This window comes from Cetorhinus maximus, chromosome 26 (assembly GCF_964194155.1).
Source record: "Cetorhinus maximus chromosome 26, sCetMax3.hap1.1, whole genome shotgun sequence".
Lineage (NCBI taxonomy): Eukaryota > Metazoa > Chordata > Chondrichthyes > Lamniformes > Cetorhinidae > Cetorhinus > Cetorhinus maximus.
The window spans coordinates 12,501,305-12,526,968 of NC_135904.1; the positions used below are offsets into that span (position 1 = coordinate 12,501,305).

A 25,664-nucleotide genomic window follows, 5' to 3' on the forward strand; every position below is an offset into this window, starting at 1 on the left:
ATTATAAAGGATGTAATAGCAGAGCATTTAGAACTGCATAATATAATCAAGCAGAGTCAGCATGGCTTCATGAAGGGGAAATCATGCCTGACAAATTTATCAGAATTCTTTGAAGAGGTAACAAGCAGGATAGATAAAGGGGAAAGAGAAGATGTAATATATTTGGATTTTCAAAAGGCGTTCGATAAGCTCCTGCACATAAATAAGGCTACTTAATAAGATAAGGGCCCATGGTGTTGGGGGTAGTATATTAGCATGGGTAGAGGATTGGCTAACTAATAGAAGTCAGAAAGTTGGGATAAGGAGGGCATTTTCAGGGTGGCAACCTGTAACTAGTGGAGTGCCATGGGGATCAGTGCTGGGGCCACAATCATTCACAATATATATTAATGACTTAGATGTTAGATGAGGGGAGTGAATGTATTATCGCCAAGCTTGCGGATGACACAAAAATAGGTGGCAAGGCAAGTGGTGAGGATGACACAAAGAGTCTGCAGAGGGATATAGACAGGTTCAGTGAGTGGGCAAAAACTTGACAGAAAGAATATAATGTGGGAAAATGTGAGGTTATGCATTTTGGCAGAAAGAATAGAGGAGCTGAATATTATTTAAATGGAGGAAGACTGCAGAAAGCTACAACACAGCGGGATTTGGGAGACCTCGTGCATGAATCCCAAAAGACTAACAAACAAGTTCAGCAGGTAATAGGGAAGGCAAATGGAATGTTGACCTTTATTTCAAAGGGAATGGAGTATAAAAATAGGGAAGTCATGCTAAAACTATCCAAGGCACTAGTTAGACCACACCTAGAACACTGTAAACAGTTTTGGTCCCCTTATCTAAGGAAAGATATACTGACATTGGAGGCAGTCCAGAGAAGGTTCACTAGATTTGATCCTGGGTGTGGAGAGATTTTCTTTTGAGGAGATGTTGAGTTGGTTGGGCCTGTACTCATTGGAGTTTAGAAGAATGAGAGGCGACCTTATTGAAATATATAAGATTCTTAGGGGGCTTGACAGGGTAGATGCTGAGAAGTTGTTTGCCCTTGTGGGAGAGTCCAGGACCAGAGGGCATAATCTCAGAGTAAGGGGTCGTCCATTTAAAGCAGAGATGAGGAGGAATTTCTTCTCTCAGAAGGTAGTGAATCTGTGGAATTCTCTGCCACAGAGGACTGTAGAGGCTGGGTCATTAAGTATATTCAGTGCTGAGATAGACAGATTTTTAATCAGTAAGGGAATCAAGGGTTATGGGGAAAAGGCGGGAAAATGGAGTTGAGGATTATCAGATCAGCCATGATCTCATTGAATGGTGGAGCAGACTCGATGGGCTGAATGGCCTACTTCTGCTCCAATGTCTTATGGTCTTACACAGATTCATAATCACACACAATTACACACGCATTCACACTCTGATACATGTAGACATGATACATACACAGACACTCTCCCCCGCACACGGTGGAAATTTACTGCCCTGTCATGGCAGGGACAGGGCCATAAAACACGTTGAGCTGTTCACACACACACACCCCCCCTTGTTTACACACCCGCACGCACGCACACACACACACACCTTGCTTTTATACGGTGCCTTTAACATTATAAAATGTTCCAACGTACTTCACAGGAGCTAAAGCAAAATTTGACAAAGATGGCCAAAAGCTTGGTCAAAGAGCTCGGTTTTAAGCAGCATCTTAAAGGATGAGAGGGAGATGGAGAGGGAGAGAATGCCAGAGTTTAGGGCCATAGCAGTGACACGGGCATCAATGGTAGAGTGAAATAAATCACTGAGATGAAGCTGTGTGCCAGGGCCTGCCCCTTTAAGACCACTCTTGGTCCTGAGGTACTCTCTAAAGGGACATGGACTAAATACGCACATCATGGTGTTAATTAGAAGCTAATTACTGTGGGACGTTTCTCCAAGTTAGCATCTGCTTATAAACCCCTGGCTCCTGGCCTGGGGAAAAGTCACGTTGTCAAGGTCAGAGAAACCAGCTGGAAATTATTGTTTTTTAAAATATATTTGTGATGTTTTGCATTGTGATTGATGTGCACTTAAATAACAACTTACACTTATACAACCCCACAAAGAAAAACATCTCAAGGCACAGCACAGAAATAAACATCCACTGAATAAGAGGAGGAGGTATTAAGAGGAATGATCAAAAACTTGGTCAGTGAGTTGTGTTTTAAAGAGGATCTTGAAAGAAGAGAGGAAACTGGAGAGGCGAAGAATACAAGTTTATAAAGATGATAAAAATGAATATGTCAAAACAGTGGGTACAGTACCCTGGTATCTATAGTAGTAGACTCGTGAGATGCAGATGGTGAGTCCAGATCTCACCCTCATTTGTGGAAGTGGTCATTCATGGTCAGCTATGTTTACATAATTTATTTTCTAGGCTGACACTCGAGTGTAGGATTGAGGGAGTGCTGCAGTGTTGGGAGGTGCCATCTTTTAGATGAGACATTAAATGGAGGCCCCCTCAGACAGATGTAAACGATTCCATAAACATTATTTTGAAGAAGAGCAGAGGAGTTCTGCCCTGTGCCCTGGCCAAAATATATCCCTCATCCAACATAATACAAACTGATTATCAGGTCATTTATCGCATTGCTTTTTTTTTTGTGGGATCTTGCTGTGCAGAAATTAGCTGCCACGTTTCCCACATTACAACAGCAACACGCTTGTGAAGAGCTCTGAGGAGTCCTCAGGATGCGGAAGGTGCTATAAAAACGCAAGTTCGTTCTTCTCTCATCTCTCAGCAAAGTCTCAAACAGCTTCCCGTGCCATGAATTACTTCAAGATGTGATAATTTCTCTAGTGTGGTTTAAATCACCAGGGACAAGCTGTGAATCTCAATAAAAAAATCTGTTCATTTAAAGAGTGACACGAGAGACAAATCACTGCAGAAGCTGTGGATTGTTGTGAAAACACTCAACTGCTTCATCCTGGAGAGGGCACTTGCTGCCTGGCCCAGTCTGCTCAACAATGTGACTCCAGTCCCACACTTTGTGGTTGTCCTGCTCCCAGCGCTGTCGTCTTCACCAGAACAAGTAGAAAACAGTTGTAAATTGAATGACCCTTCATCACACAATGGGATGATTCTTGAATTGTCAAATAGATTTTTTTTCTTCTAATATTTCTTCAATATTTTTATCACAAATAAACAGAAATGTTCAAAGAAAATGTTTCCAATGTCCCTATGAGTTTCTCCCCAGGTCTTTGTTCTAAGCAATGTCCTGGAGTTCAATCTTCAGTTCCTGGAGACTTCAAGCCAATCCTGGAAGGCTGGTGACACTAATGAAGGCACTGCAGCTTAAGGTCTCGCCCCCGAGTGCATATAAATGTTGTAAAAATGCAGTCACAGAGGAGTGATATTCCCACTAAGAGCCCTGGCTTCAAACATTTAGCTGTGAGAATGATTGCTGGGCTGGTATCCATGTTTGATGGAGTCTCTGCTCTTACAGAAGAGGTTACTTTCCTGTGAGCTGACAGTGTGGTGATCTTTACATGCGGGTCCAGTAAAGTCATTGGAGTGTCCTTTAATCAGGCCAGGAGCAAATTATTTCCCATACCTTCATTTCTCGTCCTACTGCGTTCATTTACAGAGACAGCTCCTGTCAAGTAGGGTGTGAGTTATCAGTCTTGGCAATGGAGTTTTGTGTCAGAAGAATTAAAGTTGGATTTTATGGATAAGGACACATTTCATTCTCGAGCTGACCAGTCACATTGCAGACTCACTGAAGCATGATCCGAGTTTGCATTTATGCTTTATATAAATATCTCCCAGCCCCCTGAAAGGCTTTGGATCTTACCTGCGTTGTGCTTTGGTTGCTCCTTGTTTAAGTAATTCTTGCACAGTTGGTGTGTATGTGTTTATATTAATACTGTGCTGTTTGAACATAAGAAACAGGAGCAGGAGGAGGCCATTCAGCCCTTCAAACCCACTCCATCATTCACTGAGATCATGGTTGACCTTCTACTTCAGCACTGTTTTCCTGCACTATCCCTGTATCCCTCGATGTTTTTAATATGTAGAAATTGTATCGAACTCAGTCTTGAACATACTCAACGATTGAGCCTCCACTGCCCTCAGTGGCAGAGAATTCCAAAGGTTCACCACCCTCTGAGTGAAGAAATCCATAGAAACCATAGAAAAGTTACAGCACAGAAAGAGGCCATTCAGCCCATTGTGTCAGCACCGACCAAAAAAAATTTTTTTTTTTAAAAAGCTAGCTGCCCATTCTACTCCCGCCTTCCAGCAACTGGTCCGTAGCCTTGCAGGTTACAGCACTTCAGGTGCAGATCCAGGTGCCTTTTAAATGAGTTGAGGGTTTCTGCCTCAACCACCAAACCAGGCAGTGAATTCCAGATACCCACCACTCTCTGGGTGAAAAAGCTTTTCCTCATGTCCCCTCTAATCCCTCTACCAATCAGCTTAAATGTATACCCCCTGGTAATTGACCCCTCAGCTAGGGGAAACAGATCTTTCCTGCCTACCCTATCTAGGCTCCTCATAATCTTGTACACCTCAATCCAGTCACCCCTCAGCCTCCTCAGTTCCAAGAAAAACAATCCTAGCCTTCCCAATCTTTCCTCATAGCTGTAATTTTCAAGCAACATTCTTGTAAATCTTCTCTGCACTCTCTCCAGAGCAATTATACCCTTCCTGTAATGTGGCAACCAAAACTGTACATAAAACTCCAGCTGTGGCCTAACCAGCGTTTTATACGGTTCCAGCATTAGATCCCGGCTTTTGTATTCAATACCTCATCCAATAAAGGAAAGCATTCCATATGTTTTCTTTACCGCCTTATCCACCTGTCCTATCACCTTGAGGGACCTGTGGACATGCACTCCAAGGTCTCTCACTTCCTCTACCTGTCATTCCTCCTCATCTCAGTTCTAAATGACCTGCCCCTTATTCTGAGACTGCGTCCCCTGGTTCTAGACCTCCCCCCCCTCTCACCCCAGACAGGGAAACATCCTTCCTGCATCTACTCTGTCGAGCCCCATGAGAAATTTGTATGTTTGAATGAGATCACCTCTGAATGTTCTAAACTGCAGAGAATAAAGGCCCAGTCTGTTTAGTCTTTCCTCATAGGACAATCCCTCCATCCCAGGAATTTGTTTGGTGAACCTCCATTGCACACACTTATGACAAGTGTACCTTTCCTTAGGTAAGGAGACCAAAACTGCACACAATATTCTTGGTGTGGTCTCACCAAGGCTCTGTATAATTGCACTAAGACACCTTTACTCCTACACTCAAATTCTCTTGTAATAAAGACCAATGTACAATTGCCTTCTTAATTGCATGCTGTACCTGCATGTTAACTTTCAGTGGCTCATGAACAAGGACACTCAAGTCCCTCTGAAGTTCAACACTTCCCACCTTCTCACCATTTAAGAAATACTCTGTATTTCCTTTCAAAGTGGACAACCTCACATTTCTCCACATTGTATTCCATCTGCCAAATTTTTGCCCACTCGCTTAGCCTCTCCAAATCCTCTTGAAGCGTCTTTGAATCCTCCTCACAACTCACACTTCCACCTAGTTTTGTGTCATCTGCAAACTTGGAAATGTCACATTTAATCCCCACATCCAAATCACTGATACAGATTGTGAATAGCTGGGGCCCAAGCACCAATCCTTGTGGTACCCCACTAGTCACAGTCTGTCAACCTGAGAATGACCTGTTTTATTCTAATGCCCTGTTTTGTGTCCGTTAACCAATTCTCAGTCCATGCCAGTGTATTGCCCCAATCCCATGTGTTCTAATTTTGTTCACTAACTACTTCTGTGGGACCTCATCAAAAGCTTTCTGAAAATCTAAATATACCACATCCACCGGTTCTCCCTTATCTATTTTGCTGGTTACATCCTCAAAAAACTCCAACAGGTTTGTTAAACACGATTTCCCTTTCATAAATCCATGTTGAATCTGCCAATCCAACCATTATATCCTAAGTATTCTATTATCACATCCTTTATTATAGATTCTAGCATTTTCCCTACTGCTGATGTCAGGTCTGTAGTTCCCCATTTTCTCCTTTCCCCCCCTTTCTTAAATAGTGGGGTTACATTTGCCACCATCCAATCTGTAGGAACCATCCCACAGTCTATAGAATTTTGAAAGGTGATCACCAACGCATCTGTTACCTCCACAGCCACCTCTTTCAACATTCTGGGATGTAGATCATCAGGTCTAGAGGATTTATCTACTTTAAGCCCCATTAATTTCTCCAGCACTTTTTAAAACTAATATTAATATATTGCAATTCCTCATTTATGCTAATCTCTTGATTCTACATTATTTCTATGATGTTTTTAGTACTTTCCTCCATGAAGACAGACACAGAGTATTTGTTTAGTTTCTCTGCCATTTCCTTATTCTCCATTATAAATTCTCCTGACTCTGCTTGTAATGGACCCACATTTGTTTGTGCTAATCTTTTCCTTTTTACATACCTATAGAAGGCTTTTAAAGTCAGTTTTTATTTTTCTTGCTAGTTTACTCTCATATTCTATTTTCCCTTTCCTAATCTTTTTCTTGGTCCTCTTTCGCAGAATTTTAAAATGCTCCCAATCCTCAAGCTTACTGTTTTTCAGTAACTTTATACGCCTCTTCCTTTGATCTAATACAATCCTTGATTTCTTTTGTTAGCCACGGTTGGAACACTTTCCTTGCTGGGTTTTTTGTTGTTTGTTGTAAACTATGTATTAGATATTTTAAATGTTAGCCATTGCCTGTGTACCATCGTACCTTTTAACGTAGTTTCCCAATCCACATAGGCAATTTGCCTCTCATACCTTCATAGTTTGCTTTGCTTAGATTTAAGTCTCTAGTTTCTGATTATCATATTATGGTTACTCTTTCCTAAAGGCTACTTTACAACAAGATTATTAATTAGCCCTTTTTCACTGCACAATACTAGATCTAAAATAGCCTGTTCCCTAGTTGGTTTCTCAATGTACTGCTCTAGAAAACTATCTCGTATATGTTCCAGGAATTCATCCTCCACAGCATTAATACCAAATTTGGTTTATCCAGTCTATATGTAGATTGAAATCCCCCTTAATTACTGTATTACCCTTGTTATATGCAGCTCTGATTTCCTGATTAAAACTGTGATTCACATTACCACTGCCGTTTGATGGCCTATAAACAACAACCCCCGATGTTTTCTGCCCCTTGCTGCTTCTTAGTTCCACCCGAACTGATTCTCTGTCTTTATCTCTAGAACTAGGGTCATCTCTAATTAACAGAGCTACCCTACCACCTTTTTCCAGCTTTCTGTCCTTCCTGAATGTCACGTACCCTTGGATATTCAGGTCCCAGCTTTTGCCTCCTTGTACCTATGTCTCTGTAATGGCTGTCAGGTCATACGTATGAATTTCTGTTTGAGCTGACAATTCATCTGTTTTATTGTGAATGCTGTGGGCATTCAGATACAGAGCTCTTAATTCAGTTGTTTTACTGTTTTTCATAAACTCCGGTTCTATCTGCTGGCACAGTCTTAAGTTTGCAGTCACTGTCCCTTCTTGCCATACTCTGATTATCATTACCTTTATTGTTACCTTGATGTACTAGTTCATTGGAAACAAGGCAGTGCTCCTATCGCTGGAGCCAGCAGGAATCAGATCTTAACTTTGGTTCCCAATGGGCCCTTGAAGTAGCATTGCCAACTCTGGTTGGACAAAACCCTGGAGGTTTGATCACATGGCCTCCCACAATGGCTCTCCCAATTTTCTTGCCCCGCATGTGATGATGCCACTGTTGTCGGGGCCGGAAAATCCCGGAAAAGTCTTGTAGGATCAGGTTTGTCTTAGATACCTTCTTGGTTTTGGTGACCCCTGTTTGCCCTTGAGTTGACACAAAATCAAAATATTGCGGACGCGGAAAACCTGAAATTAAAATAGGAAGGCTGGTAATCCTCAGCAGGTCTGGCAGCATTTGTGGAGAGAGAAACAGAGTTAGTATTTCAGGTCTGTGACCTTACATCAAAACTGGAAAAAGTTAAAGAAGTCAGAGGTCTTAAACAAGTGAAAGTGGGGAGATTGAAAAGAGATCAGAAAGGGAAAGTCAGTGATTAGGGCGGATGACAGGAGAGGTTAAATGGCAAAAGGGTTAGTGGTGCAAGGCCAATGGGAGTGGTGTGACCTCTGAGTTTACACACATTGCCCTATATCTATCATTCCGAAGAAGTCATATTGGACTCGAAACGTTAACTCTGTTTCTCTCTCCACAGATGCTGCCAAACCTGCTGAGTTTTTCCAGCATTTTCTGATTTTGTTACACTTTATCTACTTGTGTGACCCAGGGGTGCAACAATCTTTGTGGCAAGATTATTACTTAGCCCTTTTTCACCAGACATTTTCCTCATTCTTCAATCTTTCTAAAGATGAGGCGAGGTCTCAGTGGGTGATGCTAGGCCAGGTTTCAATCGTTTGGTTGCTTTATTTCACAGTAAAGCTGAACACACCTGAGCAACAGTTATCAGATTCACTTTATTCAATTGGAACAGCTAATCTTCCTGCGATGGTACAAAATAAAGGACACAGTGCACTTAGTGCGATGTCTTTCTTGATTTAAATCTAATTTTCTAACTCTTGTCTTCTGTATTCTCTCCTTTGCTGAGTCCTCCTCCTTTTGCTGCCTTCTTCCTTTTTTAAAAGCCTCTCTCTAGTGTCAACTAATAGTCAAAACCAATTCTGACCCCCTGCTGCAAAAGCAGAATTTCGTACCTAACTTGGCAATGACTCCTGCCGAGTTCAAATTAATAGGATTGTCATGGTTGTGATGAGTGTGAACAATCATTGGAACGTTAAATTGTCTCTCATTGTCACATGACACTAGTTCGGACATGCCCTCTGAAAACAAATCTATACTAATGTGCGCCGTGTCCTGTGAATTTAACTCCTTGAGAGCATTCTTAACATACACTACATCAGATTCATCCCTTTCACTCTGTAGCAGCACAATCTGAGATACTAAAATGTGAAACACAGTTTTCCAAATCCACTATCTGAGTTACAAAGAGTTGATCACTTGTCCTGGTCTCTCCTAGTTTCAGCCTTTGTCCCGCTTTTCCAGTGACCTTATTTACGTTGAAATAGTTCTCTGGATTTAGCAGTATACCCAGAACATTTATACCATTCGCAGTGGCTCCCTTCAAAGCTAACAATCCCACATTTCTCCAAAAGCTAAACGAGAAAATGACTGAATTACACAACACCTGTCAATATCTGTACAGAGAACAGACTGATTACCATATGGAGATCAAAGCCTTTGTTAAACCCGTTAATTTTGATGAGGGGTTAGAACCTGCAACATTAACTGTTCTTTTTACACACGCTGATGGACTTATCGTGAAATTTCTGGCATTTGTAAACCCCCCAGTTTGTCCAGTATGCGTTCCCTCCTTCAGTGGCTGTAATCAGCTTTGTGGCTCTGTGCGCACTTCCTCTGTGAATTGAATGTTAAAATTGTCCTCACATTGGAAGGTCTGTCCTACTTGTGACCGGGGTCTTAATTAATGACGTCACACCAAGGGGAATATTACACAAAAAATAACAGCAGAGAGAGACAGAGACAGAGAAAGAGAAATTGTTACTTGATTCGATGTAACCTTCCGTTTAAAAGCATAAAATCCAGAAACAGAGCAATTGATGACTGAGAAATGCTGGTAAACATCCCTTTTCAAAAGGTTAGGCGGCAATTTAGGAGAAAAAACACCCCTAACGTAAACTGTAGCCCAGTAAGTGCTGTTGGTTATTACTGTTCTCTCTGATTTGCTCTTTAACAGGTGGATTTTGACCTGTTTATTTTGAAAGATAAAGACATGCTTTATCGTAGGATATGATGCATCATATAGGGAGCGTTTAGAAAAAATACATAACTTGAATTATTATTACATGAAGGAACCCTTGATTGATGCAATTGGGTGTTAAAATAGAACCATCCATCACAGAAAAGGGCCATTTCACAGAATCACAGAAATGTTACAGTGTAGAAAGAGGTACTTGGCTCATCGTGTCTGCACCAGCTCTCTGAGCATTTTAACTTAGTGCCAGTCTCCTGCCTCTTCCCCGTAACCCTGCACATTGTTTCTATTTAAATAATCATCCGATGCCCTCTTGAATGCCTCAACTGAACCTGCCTCCACCACACTTCCAGGCAGTGCATTCCAAACTCACTGTGTGAAAATGTTTTTTCTTACCTTGCATTTCTTTTGCAAGACACTTTAAAACTGTGCCCTGTGGTTCTCAATCCATTTACGAGCGGGAACAGTTTCTCCCTATCTACTCTGTCCAGACACCTCATGATTTTGAAAACTTCTATCGTCTCTTCTTAGCCTTCTCCTCTCCAAGGAAAACAGTCCCAACTTCTCCAATCTTTCCTCATAACTGGAGTGTCTCATCTGTGGAACTTCTTCTGCACCCTCCTATGTGAACACTTCCTTCCTATAGTGTGGCGCCCAGAACTGTACACAATACTCCAGCTGAGGTCTAACCAGTGTCTTTTATAAGCTCAGCATAACCTCCCTGCTCTTGTACTCTATGACCCTATTAATGAACCCTAGAATACTGTATGCTTTAGAAACAGCTCTCTCTACCTGTCCTGCCACCTATAATGACTTTTGTACATATACGCCCAGGCCTCTCTGCTCCTGCACACCCTTCAGAATAATATCCTCTATTTTATACTTGGTCCATCATGTCTGTGCTAATTCTTTGAAAGAACTATCCACTTTGTTTAGTCAGCTGTGGCTTAAAGGGTAGCACTTTCAACCTCTGAGTCTGAAGGTGTGGCTTCAGATCCCACTCCAGAGACTTGAATACAAAAATTTAGACTGAGACTCCAATGCTGTACTGAGGGAGTGCTGCACTGGCAGAGGTGCTGTCTTTCAGATGAGACATTAAATTGAGGCCCCGTCTGCCCCCTCAAGCGGATGTAAAGGATCTCAAGGTACTGTTTTGAAGACAAGTAGGAAGTTCTCCCTGGCATCCTGTGATCAAGATTAATCGCTCAGTCAACATCATTAAAAAAACAGATTATCAGATCATTTATCATATTGCTGTTTGTGAGAACTTGATGTGTACAAATTGATCACCACATTTCCTAGATTACAACAGAGACTATACTTCAAAAAAGGTACTTTATTGGCTGTAAAGTACCTTAGGATGTCCTAAAGTTGTGAAAGGCACTGTATAAATGCAAGTCTTTCTTTCTTATCCTATATATTTTAGATGGATTAGTGGTTCTTCAAAAGTAGGTAATAAAGGAATATAATATAGACACATTAAGGATTACCATTAATACTGGTCATTTATTGGCTAGTAACTCCTAACCAGAATTGGTGGAGTTAAAGGACCAGATGTGCCATGAGGAATAACCATTTATAAAATAATTTGGAATGCACTGCCTGAAAGGTGGTTGGATACAGATTCAAATGTAGCCTTCAAAAGAGAGTTGAATAAATAGTTGAAGGAGAAACAAGTTGCAGGGAAGTAGAGAAAGAGTGGGAGAATAAGACTTACTGGATTGCTCTTTAAGAGAGCTGGCATGGACTCGATAGGGTGAAGGGCCTCCTATTCTATTCCAGTACAGCTACAACACTGGCATCTACCTGGGCAGTGTGGAAAATTGCCCAGGTGTGTCCTGTCCACAAAAACCACGACAAATCCAACCCAGCCAATTACAGTGATGGAAGGGATCATCAACAGTGCTATCAAGCAGCACTTACTGAGCAATAACTTATTCACTGACGCTCAGTTTGGGTTCCGCCAGGGCTGCTCAGCTCCTGACCTCATTACAGCCTTGGTTCAAACATGTGACAAAAGAGCTGAACTCAAGAGGTGAGGTGAGAGTAGCTGTCCTTGACATCAATACAGCATTTGACTCAATGTGGCATCAAGGAGCCCTAGCAAAACTGAAGTCAATGGGAATCAGGATGAAAACTCTCCACTAGTTGGAGTCATATCTAGCACAAAGGGAGATGGTTGTGGTTGTTGAATCAATAAACTCAGTGCCATGTTGCGACCTTAGCTGATGTTATTGCTGAGCAAGCCAGAGTGAAGTCTGACTCACTCATCAAAAACCCTTCTTTATTGTAAACATGAGGAGGAGGAGCCACTAACCTCAAAAGAATAGAACTCCTGTAACACCTTTAGGATTTTAAAAATGAAAAAGTTTATTAAAAAGAAAATAAAAAATTAACCACACAAGGTAAAAGTTACACAGTTAAAACAGTCTATAGGACAACCCTCAAAAAACATGCTTGGTCAAAAGTACACAATTAAACTACCTTTTTGGCAACAACCCCTTATAGGTTTTTAACCATAAAAATCCAGTGAATGTTATCCACGTCAAGGAATTGTTGCCACTTTAATAAAGGTACACCTCACAGCTTCTCAGACACTTCCATTCTGATGTGGAATCCCAAAAGGTGGTTCAGAAACAAACTATTCCCTAAAACAAAGACTCTCCTGACTCTCCTGGGTGGCTGCCTCCAATTTAAAACTTTCACAGCTTCTCGGCCGCTCACACACAAAAGCTGACCCTCAGTGGGTTCCCCACAACACTCCCAACAATTAAATATCCCTTTTCTCAAATATCTTTTCCTCCTTTCATCTCGGGATCCATTGTCCTCAAACCTCTTTGAAACTCCAATTCTTCAAATATAAAAATCTTACACGTTTTCTATTTTGCCTCTACTTTCGGGTCAATAACATTTAATATACCTTCCCCTGTTTACACATGGGACCCCTGTAAGATGCAAATGTTCCTTGACACCTCTGAACTTCCTTTTGAAATCCAATAGCTGAAAAACCAATTTCCCCACTTATCTCTCAATGCAAATTTCAGATCCAACCTATTTACTTGTAACTCAAACCCACCATAACTTCTCATTACAAATGCACAAACCTAACACCTTTAATATTTCATCTCTTAGACCTCACAGACAAGCTGTCTCTCGTAACCGCGCCCCTGTTTAATTAACCCTGGATACACATGCCCATGGCTTTCTACACAGAAAACATAATCACAAAAATCTAAAAATGTACATCTCTCATCACCAAGGACATCGCTTCGGGAATTCCTCAGGGTAGTGTCCTAGGCCCAACCATCTTCAGCTGCCTCATCAATGACCTTCCTTGCATCATAAAGTCAGAAGTGTGGATATTCGCTGATGATTGCACAATGTTCAGCACCATTTGCAACTCCTCAGATACTGAAGCAGTCCATGACCACATGCAGCAAGACCTGGCTAGGGTTTATACGTGGTAAGTAACACAAGTGCCAGGCAATGACCATCACCAACAAGAGAGAATCTAAACATCTCCTCTTGACTTTCACTGGCACTGCCATAGCTGAATCCCCCACTATCGACATCCTGGGGGTTACCATTGACCAGAAACTGAACTGGACTAGCCATATAAATACCGTGGCTACAAGGGCAGGTTAGAAGCTGGGAATCCTGTTGCGATTAACTCATCTCTTGACTCCCCAAAGCTTGTCCACCATCTACAAGGCACAAGTCAGGAGTGTGATGGAATACTCCCTCTTGCCTGGATGATTGCAGGTCCAATAACACTCAAGAAGCTTGACACCATCCAGGACAAAGCAGCCCACTTGATTGCCACCCCATCAACCACCATAAACAATCACTCTCTCCATCACCAATGCACAGTGGCAGCAGTGTGTACCATCTACAAGATGCACTGCAGGAACTCACTAAGGCTCCTTTGACAGCACCTTCCAAACCCATGGCCTCTGTCACCTAGAATGACAAGGGCAGCAGATGCATGGGAATACCACCAGTTTCAAGTTCCCCTCCAAACCACACACCATCCTGACTTGGAAATATATCGCTGTTCCTTCACTGTCACTCGGGTCAAAATCCTGGAACTCCCTCCCTAACAGCCCTGTGGGTGTACTTATACCACATGAACTGCAACGGTTCAAGAAGACAGCTCACCACCCCCTTCTCAAGGGCAATTAGGGATAGGCAACTTGCCCACAGCCTGTGAATGAATATATTTTTTTAAAAATGTTGTACTATTCTATGATCCTAAGGTCACTGGTGTAGTAATCTTCTGAAGTCGTCAATGTGAAAGGAAAACTCTGGACTCAGTGTGGGGATAGACAGAAATCTCCTGTCTCAAAAGTATTTATTTTGCCTGCAAAGTGTTCAGTACTGGTGCAGCAGTTGGCGCTGCTGCCTCACAGCTCCAGAGACCTGGGTTTGATGCGGACTTTGTCTGTTCGGAGTTTGTACTTGCTCCCCGTGTCTGCGTGGGTTTCTGCTGGCTGCTCTGGTTTCCTCCCACCGTCCAGAGACTTGCTGGTTAGGTGGATTGGCTACGGCAATTTACCGTTTGTGATTTGTGAGTGTATGCCCTGTGATGGACTGATGTCCCGTCCTGGGTGTACCCTGCCTAGTGCCCGCTGCCTGTCGGGATAGGCTCCGACTCCCCGTGACCCAGAATTGGATGAAGTTGTTCTGGAAAACTGAGTGTTCAATACTTTAGATATAACATTAAAAAAAATCAAAAGGTTAGATTGTGTACGATACAGATCAATCAACTTGGCCGCTATTGATTAAGAATGAAAAAAAGTCATTTCAACCTTGTTACAAAAATCGACTAAAAATGTACTCAAAAGAAGTTGCATTGCCTGTAGAAATTGTTTAATGCGTGAATTACTTTTCCCTAAATTAAATGCACAACAGGCAGCAGCAACAAAACCAAATTAGCAGGAAAATGTTATGCAGGGTATCCTAGAGGCATTCTGTCAAAGGGATTTGCCAGAATCTATCTTTACAGCTTCCCGAATGACAAATCGGGGAGATGTTCAGCATGTTCATTCAGTAGCCTTTGCTTGAAGTAGGCAAGGGGAACTGAAGCTTGCTATAGTCGTCAGAAACATAATTTCAGTCTCCGGTGATTGCCTTCCCAGTCCTGCCTCTGGTTCTCTCAGTTTGCAAGTCTCGTACCTAGCTTCCAGCTAAATTTGCCCATTTCACTTCCCTCTTCAGAGCCATGTACAGCCTGGCACTTTGCCTGCAATACTGCTGGAGGTATTTGGACTTGTTATTTCTACGGTTTTCAGTTCTTTTGCTATGACGAGGTGATACACACTGACAACTTCAACAGCTTCTCAGACACTGACGCAATCCATTCCCACATGCAGCAAGACGTGGACACATTCATGCTTAGGCTGACAAATGGCAAGGAACATTTGTGCCAGGCAAGTGCCAGGCAATTAACATTTCCATAAGAGAGAGAATCTAACCATCTTCCCTTAATGTTGAACAGCATTACCATTGCTGAATCCGCCCCCAGTCAACATCCTGGGGGTTACCATTGACCAGAAACTGAAGTGGACTAGCCATATAAATACTGTGGCTACAAGAGCAGTGCAGAGGCTAGGAATCCTGCAGTGAGTAACTCGCCCCCCGGCTCTCCAAAGCCTGTCCCCCATCTACAAGGCGCAAGTCAGGAGTGTGATGGAATATGCTCCACTTTCCTGATGAGTGCAGCTCCAACAACACGCAAGAATCTTGACACCATCCAGGATAAAGCAGCCACTTGATTGGCACCACATCAATCACCTCCCTCCGCCACCAATGCAGCATCTACAAGATGTACTGCAGCAATTCACCAAGGTTCCTTAGACAGGACCTTCCAAATTCAGGACCATTATCACTTAGAAGGACAAGGGCAGCAGATACATGGGAACACCACCAGTTTCAAGTTTCCCTCCGAGCCACACACCATCCTGACTTGGAACTGCATCGCCGTTCCTTCACTGTCGCTGGGTCAAAATCCTGGAGCTCTGTTTCTAACTGCACTGTGGGTGTACCTACACTACTTGGATTGCAGCAGTTCAAAAAGGTGACTCGCCACCACCTTCTCAAGGGGAGTTAGGGATGGGCAACAATTGCTGACCTTTCCAGTGATGCTTGCATCCCTTGACCGAATAAAAAGAAACTTATTTCGTCAACATGTATCAACACGTTTCTCTGGAAACATTTTGCTGGAGCTGGCTGTCCCCTTCTGGACACTTTTGACTTGGGGGATGTGTTGTCAGGGACATCCATGGCCTTGCCCCTCCCTCCCTCCAGCCCAACCACCCCCCGAGATATCTGTGCTCCTTACATTCTGGCCTCTTGCACATTCCTAATTTTAATCCCCCCATCATTGATGGCTGTCTCTTCAACTGCGTGGACCCTAAGCTCTGGAATTCCCTCACTATAACTCTCTACCTCCCTTCCCTACTTTAAAATGCTTCTTAAAATTCACCTCCTTGACCAAGCTTTTGCTCACCTGTTCTAATATCTTCTGGATGTGGCTCGATGTCAAATGTTGACTATCCATTTGTGATGCATCTTGGGACATTTTACTACTTTAAAAGTGCTTTATAAATACAAGCTATTGTTGGACCTATCCAATATGATGCATTACAGACTGGAAGGTCAAATATCCATCTCTACCGGTGACAACCTGATCTCCAGCCCCTGGCTTTCATCTGCCTTTCAGAGGACTTGTCAAACCAAGACCTTGGATGTAAAAGATCCCACAGCATTGTTTCCAAGAAGAACAGGGGAGTTCTCCCCACTGTCCTAACCAATTTTATCCCTCATAAAACATCACTAAAATAGATTATCTGCTGGTTATCACACTTCTATTTGGGATCTCGCTATGTAGAAAATATTTTTGGTAACTTTGTGGAGAAAAATTGCTCACTTCCCACCGGAGAGGATGTTTTAAATCCTCTCAGCTTGGACTAGAAGAAGGTGCCCTTGCTTTAGAAGATTGCGGCCAAGCTCAACAAAGTGGCTCCCCCACTGTCAGCTGACCGTGTGGATTCGAACCCAACGATCAATGTCCTGAAGAGGGTGGAACTTCAGTTCTTTGTGGGGCCCCGTGATCTCTTGTCCGGCCACCTGCCAAAGCGCTGAGCTGGATTCTTGCACTTGTACAAATGGGAATGGTGGCTGTTTGGGTGCTGAGGACATTTCCTTTGAAGCAGCAAATCCAGGCAAAATAAACGGAGACATCAAGGGCCACACCAAGAACACAGGTCTCCTGGCGGACCTTCTTGGCATTTAATAGCAAGAAAAGATCTCGAGATGAAAGGTCGACTTTCTAAGTAACCTCACCATTAACCTACCCGAGCGGAAGTAAAGGAGGAAAGACTTGCATTTATCTAACGCCTTTCACAACCTCAGGTTGTTCCAAAGTGCTTCACGGCCAATGGGGTATTTCTGAAATGTAATCATTGTTCTAATGCAGGAAACAGGGCAACCACATTGTGCACAGCAATATCCCTCAAATGGCAATGAAACAAACTGATGTAATCGTTAAATGCAATAGCATAGAAGAAGGTCCATCATGCTTTGCTACCTCTTTGAAAGGGCTTTCCAATTTAGTTGCATGGTAATGACCAGATAATTTGTTAGCGGTATGAATTGTGGGAAAGATGTTTGCCAGGACACCAGGGAGAACTCCCCTGCTCTTCTTCGAATTAATGCAATGGGATCTTTTATGGCCACCAGAGAGTGTTTAACGTCTCGTCTGAAAGCAACACCTCTGGCAGTGCAACACTCCCTCAGGACTGTGCTGATGGGCCAGCCTGGATTGTCCTGGAGTGGGACTGAAACAACAGCCCCCTACCCCTCTGCCACCCGTGGAGTCCAGGCTGATACCTAATGGGCCTCGTCACTGGACAGAGATCCAGTAGCACACAGCTTCAACGTGTTATCACTCCAAAACCCTTTTTGAAAGATGCTCTGATTCCAAAGACTGCTTTAGTTAGTGCAGCAATTCAGCCTCCATCCTCACAATAGTGAAAGCACTTTACCCTTTTTTGGTTTTCTGATGAGCTATTGCGTGGGTGTGTGATACAGTCACATTACAGGCGACAACCAGTTGTTCATTAAAGTTAATGGATCTGGATTAGGAGGAGGAGGAGTGGTTGATGAACTGAAGACCCAGACTCCTACAAAAACCCTGCTAATTTAACAATTTTTTTGCCAGTTTGCAGTTCCTGTCGCCAAAAGCACACCGTGCCCAATCCAACCTGCAAAGTCCTTCTCACGCACTAAAATCTGGGGACTTGTGCTTAAAAATTGGGAGAGCTGTTCCACAGACTAGTCAAGCAACAGCCTGACATAGTCATATTCACCGAATCATAGCTTACGGAAAATGTCCCAGACACCACCATCACCATCCCTGGGTATGTCTTGACTACGAGCAAGACAGACCCACCAGAGGTGGCGGGCAGTGGTATACAGTTGGGAGGGAGTGGCCCTGGGGGTCCTCAACATTGACTCCTGACCCCATGAAGTCTTGCGGCATCAAGTCAAACATGAGCAAGGAAACCTGCTGCTTACCATCTACCCCCCCCCCGGTCAGCTGTACTCCTCCATGTTGAATATCAATTGGAAGAAGCACTGAGGATTGCAAAGGCACAGAATGCGCTCTGGGTGGGGGACTTCAATGCCCATCACCAAGAGTAACTCGGTAGCACCACTACTGATCAAGCTGACTGAGTCCTAGATGACATATCTGCCAGACTGGGCCTGCAGCAGGTGGTGAGGGAACCAACACGAGGGAAAAACCTACTTGACCTCGTCCTCATCAATCTACCTGTAGCAGATGCACCTGACAACGACAGTATTGGCAGGAGTGGCTACCGTAAAGTCCTGTCTTCGTACTGAGGACATATTCCATCGTGTTGTGTGGCACTACCACATTGCTAAAATGGAAATCTGGGCAACCATGAGGTGCTGAGGGCCATCAGCAGCAGCAGAATTATATTGACCACAATCTGTAATCTCTCTTTATTTCACCAGAATTTTTTTATAGCTGTTTGATTCCTCACATTCAGTCTGGTCTTCTATTCCATTTAACTTGAGACAAGCAAAATGATGGATTGTTCTTCTGAATTTTTAAAACTCAGCACTTGGTGGTAATCAACACTGATTTTTATTTTTCACTCTCTCTCCCTCTCTCTCTCTCTCTCTGTCCATCACTCTCTGTCAGTAACATTCCAATTTCTGTTTTCTGACTAAGCTGACCAGCAATCAAAGGCTCATAAAACAGTGGCTGGTTTGTTTGTTTGGGAACTAAATGAAAAATTAGGGTAAGTAATTCCCCACATGCCCCTTGAAATCCTCCTGTGGCTTTTGATTAATAACAGGTCAAGGAAAGCATAAATGATTTGACCTTCTGTTTTTCCAACTGAATAACACGATATTTACAGCTGGATAATGTTGACTATTTTCTTCAAGGACGTACTCCTGTTCAGTTTTGTCTCTTTTCTTAAATGACTGTAAATCAATATTGACTGCACTTTATCACAACACTGGGAGATACACTTTGCTGTCCACAATAAGAAGCATTCACTTTTAGCCTTATTGCTGCAGTTTCTATCCCTGATCGGGGGGAACTTCAGCCAATGGCACCGAGTTGTGCAGTGTGACTGCGCAAACGATGTACCCATGGGATATCCCGTAGACTGTCCGTCATGTTCAATGGCTGCAACAGTCACTTAGGCAACAACAACTTGCATTTATATAGCACCTCTTATGCAGTAAATCATCACAAGGCATTTCACAGGAGTGTTATGAAATAAATATTTGACGCAGTGCCTCATTGGAGGTATTGTGACAGGTGATCAAAAGCTTCATCAAAGACGTGGGTTTTAAGGAGGAGAGAGAGGCAGAGAGGTTCAGGAAGGGGATTCCAGAGCTTGGGGCCCAGGCAGCTGAAGACACGCCACCAGTGTTGGAACGATGAAAATCAGGGGATGCTCAATAGGCCAGAATTAGAGGAACGCAGAGATCTCTGGGGGTTGTGGGGCTGGAGGAAATTGCAGAGATAGGGAGGGGCGAGACCATAGAGGGATTTGAATGTTATAATTGGGGTGCTTCTGGACCAGGAGACAGTATAGGTCATTGAACACAGTGGGTGATGGTGAATGGGACTTCGTACGAATTAGGATAAAGGCAGCAGAGGTTTGGATCGGTGTAAGTTTATCGAGGAGGTCAGGGGGAAGTTTGCGAGGAGAGCATTGGAATATTCGAGTCTGGAGGTAACAAAGATAAATAAATGAGAAGGTTTGCATCAAGCATGAAAAAAACTACATGTTCATACAATATCAGCTCAGGAGCGAAATGGGGACATACTGGGGTTGTTTATACATCCAAGTCTCCATTGTAGTTACTGCCATCAATTACTAAGGATTTGTATTCCTGATTATCTTAATGATTCTTTTGGGAGAGGATTTTTTTCCTGAGTTGGTTCTTTTCCAAGGCTTAAAAACCATGAAATATCTTCCCTCTTCAGCTTTTCCCATTTCCTGCTATCTCCAGCTTATTTAAATCTGGGCTTCTGATAAGTCATGGTACTAGATATTGGGCAGAATCTCGAGTCCCGCCCTGTGGCAGGTTTGGGGGCGGAGGGGCATTTAATCAGGCTGAAGGGTGGCAGGTGGTGACCCTGCCTCCACCCCGATTAAGTCCATGGCGTGAAGACCGGCGGATCGCCTTTCTTCTCATCTCCGTCTTAAAATAAATTATTTTTAAACTGTGTCCCCTTGCTCTATTCTCTGCCAAATCCTGGCACTGGGCAAGCAACACAGCCATCTGTACTCCAGCTCTCAGCTGCAGAGAACTGTGTCAATCCCCCTGACTACGTTGTATCCAACTACCACTACATTCCTATTAAGTCCCCCTGCTTGAATAGCTTCCTGTACCATGGTGCCATGGTCAGTTTGCTCATCCACCCAGCAGCCACTGCTTTCATCCATACAGGCCCCAAGAACCTGGAACCTGCTGGACAATTACAAAGGCTGAGGCTCCTCTACTTCTACCTTCTGGGTCCCCATGCCTGCCTCACTCCCAGTCACACCCTCCTGTCTCTGACAACTGACCTAACCAGAATGCTCTATCCTAAGGGCCGTGACTGCTTTCTGGTACAAAGTTTCACAGGTAACTTTTCCCCTTCCCTGATGCATCGCAATGTCTGCAGCTCCGGCTCAATAACTCTGAACTGAAGCTCCTCAAGATGCAGAGACTTACTGCAGACCTGTTTGTCCTAGATCACAATGGCACCCAGGAGCTCCCACATTCTGCAGTCATAGCACATCACCTGCCCTGCTATCTTTATTATGCGTTAATTAATTTATTTTTAATCGATTTATAATTAATAAACACTGCTACTCCCAATACCTTTTTTACTGCTAGTAAACCTTACAACTAATAAAACCTTACAATTACTAATAAATGACACCCATTTTGAAGATAAATGGGCAAAATATTCACTGACCAATCACTTATCTGTTTTTCTGTGTTGCCAGACTTTGAGTTCTCTCAGAGCATGGTCGCTCTTCTCTGGAGCCCTGGACTGGACTGGACTGGGCTAGGCTGGACTGGACTGAATAGCTCTTCTGTGTGGTGGTTACCGCCTCTGGGTGCTCTTTTCACCCGCTCTTCTTGGTGGTTTTTTTCCAAAAATATACTTTAATCATTAAATTCGTAAAAGTACATTACAAAACATTTCAATTTGAAAATTATAGAAAGTGCCATAAAATGTGCCTTGTCTCCATGCAGTATGTTCCATTCCTAAGTGCCCCTACACAATTGTAATTCTCACAATATTTACAATATATTTTCCATGTCAGGCATACAGTCTGAGGGCAAAAACAAAATTTTTTTTGGGTCAAAAGGTCAAATTAAACAATTACAAAAAGTGCAATAGAATTCAACTTTCCTTCGCATACCATGTTCCTCTCTGAGGCGCCTCAGTACAATTTTAATACTCTTGTATTCACTCTTCTAAGCGGTGGTTACTGCCTCCGGGACCTCTTTTCGCCTGCTATCCAATTATTACCAAACCAGTATGGGCGTTTATTCCAGTGTGGCACTACCTAATTACTTCCTCCTAATTTATCTCAACCTTGGTGATATATGCGAGATTCTCCTTGCCCTTCTGTCAAAGTCCTCAATACTAATGGGAGAAAATTCCATATCCCACATTGACCAGTCAAATAGGACAAAGATCCATAAACCCCAGAAAATGTTAAAAAGAGAGGTTTGCATTCCTGTCACACCTTCATGACATCCCAAAGCACTTTATCGCCAAAGAAGTATTTTAGTGTGGTCACTATTATAACGTAGGAAACACAGCAGCCAATTTGCACACAGCAAGCTCCCACAAACAGCAATGTGATAATGATCAGATTGCCTGCCTTAGTGATGTTGATTAAGGGGTAAATGTTTACCCAGGACACAGGAGAACTCCCCTGCCCTTCAATAGCAGTTGTGGGATCCTTTAAATCCACATGAGAGGGCAGATGGAGCCTCAGTTTAACACTTCAGCAGCTGAACGATGGCAGCTCTAACAGTGCAGAACTCCCTCAGTACTGTAATGGGACAATCGGCTTTGATTCTGTGTTTATAGTGCCGGGAATAGGGTTTGAACCCATTACCTCCTGACTTAAAGGTGAGTGTGCTACCCACTGAACCACAACTGGCATCAAATGGAGTTATTATTGAGTTGGGAACTAGATTCAGAAATGAGAGAGGAACTTTGTAATCAGTGCAGGAATAATGAAGTTGCCTTTTGAAGCAGTGCTGATTGGGCTGAAACAAGGTTTCTTGTGCATTTTCAGATGTTTGTTCAGCGTTGTTCACATTGTACCGGTATACCCATTAAATGCTTTGAAATAATCTAAATTAGTCACGAGATGGAACAGATGGAAGGCAATTAATCAACATTAGAAGAAGCCTCTATTGTGTTTGTTTATTGTGAGCTGACACAGCTTGGTGAAATCACCTTTGGACATTTTCCTTCCCACAGAAACTAGCTGAGAGAGTAGAAAATGAAAACGGTGCCATTGGATTAAAAACCCTTATTTTAGCTGCATAATTGCTGGAGAGAGCATTTCAGTGAAGCTGTACCGTGTTAGTAACATGAACACACTCGGGAAATCCCATTGTCTGATATTTTAATGAAGACGTTAAAATATGAGACAGAGGATGTGATGATGGAAGTGGCTCACTGTGTTTATATTCTATCAACATGCCTGTGACCTTCGGAGGTTTGTGTCTGGATTGACCCACTGGACTTTCCTTTCAGGAACCTGGGTTAAAATCCAGTTCAGAATTTGTGAATGAGATTCTCCACCCCTGCTGGCAACTTTATATGTATCGTTCCATACCTTAAATTGTTCCTCAAAGCTTCCGAATAAACATTGTCTCTCAAAGTGTCTGAGCCCTGTACTCCCATTCCCTTTTGTCTTTTGGCTTGTGGTCTCCTCTACATTGGAGAGACCAAACGCAGACTGGGTGACCGCTTTGCGGAACACCTTCGGTCTGTCCGCAAGCATGACCCAGACCTCCCTGTCGCTTGCCATTTCAACACTCCACCCTGCTCTCATGCCCACATGTCTGTCCTTGGCCTGCTGCATTGTTCCAGTGAAGCTCAACGCAAACTGGAGGAACAGCACCTCATCTTCCGACTAGGCACTTTACAGCCTTCCGGGCTGAATATTGAGTTCAACAATTTTAGATCATGAACTCTCTCCTCCATCCCTACCCCCTTTCTGATCCCCCCCTTTTTTGTCCAATAATTTAAATAGATTTTTCTTTTCCCACCTATTTCCATTATTTTTAAATGTATTTCCATCCATTGTTTTATCTCTACCTTTTAGCCTTTTTTGATTCCTTCCCCCCACCCCACCCCCACTAGGGCTATCTGTACCTTGCTTGTCCTGCTTTCTACCCTTAATTAGCACATTCCTTAGATAATATCACCACCTTCAACACCTCTTTGTCCCTTTGTCTATGACATCTTTTGGCTATCTCCACCTATCTCTGGCCCTCTATCCAGTGACCCTTGTCCCACCCCCCCTCTTAAACCAGCTTATATTTCACCTCTCTTCTATTTTTACTTAGTTCTGTTGAAGGGTCATTCGGATTCAAAATGTTAACTGTGCTCCTCTCCGCAGATGCTGCCAGACCTGCTGAGTTTTTCCAGGTATTTTTGTTTTTGTTTTGGATTTCCAGCATCCGCAGTTTTTTGCTTTTACCCTTTTGTCTTTTGTCAGCTGTGGCTCAGTTCATAGCACTCTTGCCTTTGAATCAGAGGGTTGTGGGTTCATGTCCCACTCCCGGAAACCAAGAAATGTGATTGTACTCGAAAGAATTGCAATCTGTGACTGTTGATAACTCGAAAGAGTTTCCCCTCTCCAGTGCTGTTCTGGACTGCAAGCCCAATTAATCCGTATTTTTTTCGAGGGACCGCTGAGGAAAATAAACTGCTGAGACATAAAGAGCGATTAGGATGGATGAACAACAGCTTGGACGAAGTGGTTCATTTTAAGGAGCATCTTAAAGTGGAGAGGTAGCCAGGTGGAGAGGGTTGCTGAGGGAATTCCAAAGCTGAAGGCACATCTGCCAGTGGTGGTGTGATTAAAATCGGGGATGCTCAAGAAACCAGAGTTAGATGAGTGCAGAGATCTCAGAGGGTTGTAGGAGGAGGAGATTTCAGAGATAGGAAAGGTGATAGAGATAGAGTGGCTTGAAAATAAGGATGAGAATTTTAAAACCAAGCTGCTGCTTGACTGGGAGCCGGTGTAGGTCAGCGAGCGCAGGGGTGATAGGGGAACACGACAGGCTTGGTGTGAGTTCAGACCTGGGAAGCAGAGTTTTGGATGACCTCAAGTGTATGGAGGGCAAAATGTGGAAGGTTGACCAGGAGTGTATTGAGTTACAGTTGTAATGTAGGAAATCTGGCAGTCGGTTTGTACACAGCAAGCTCCCACAAACAGTCGTGTGATAAAGGTAATCTGTTTTTTTAGTATTCATAAATTATGGAAGCACTTGAAAATCCCATGGCACTTCTCAAAAAAGAGAAAGGAGATCACCTGTTGACCAGCTGATAATCCTAGCTCAGGATTAATCGGTAGCTGATCCCATCACTATATCTGGTTGCTTTATTGCTGTTTGTGGGTGCAGGATGGATGCTGCATTTGCTGTTCACTGTTACTGTATTATGCATGGAACTCTTCCTGTGAAGCACTTTAGGATGTCTGATATGATAAGCCAGCATTTAATTGTTAGTATAATTATATTTTATAAAGATAACCGACATAAGAACTTGACAGTAAATTGAGAACAGTGTTTAGAAATTATGTTGGATGCTCCAGTGATACAGTAGGAAATGGAGTAGGCCATTCAGCCCCTCCAGCCTGCTGCATCGTTCCATTACATCGTGGCTGATCTGTACCTGTTCTGCGTGCTGACTTTTGAAGTTTGAGTGTAGGCATGCTCTTGGGTCTGAGTGGGTGGATGGAGAGCAGATACAAGCTAATTGTGTCTCCTTCTGAATAAAGCATCCCAAGGCAGTTCACAGGAGTATTAAAACAAAGTTTGACCCCGAACCACATAAAGAGATAGTAGGATAAGAAAGAGCTTTTAAGAAGCACCTTGAAGATGGAGAGAGAGAGAAAGAGAAGTTGTGGGAGGGAATTCCAGCACTTTGGGCCCAGGTAGCTGAAGGCATGGATGCCAGTGATAGAGCAATGGAAATCGGGGATGTGCATGAGACCAGAATTGGATGAACATTAAACAAACATATCATT

The 25,664-nt window shown here is 43.1% G+C and overlaps 1 protein-coding gene across 4 annotated transcripts in view; it reads left to right on the plus strand.

The window, feature by feature from the left end:
* frmd5a (FERM domain containing 5a) overlaps nucleotides 1-25,664 on the plus strand; it is a 215,921-nt gene that overhangs the window by 94,625 nt on the left and 95,632 nt on the right. The window lies entirely within an intron of this gene.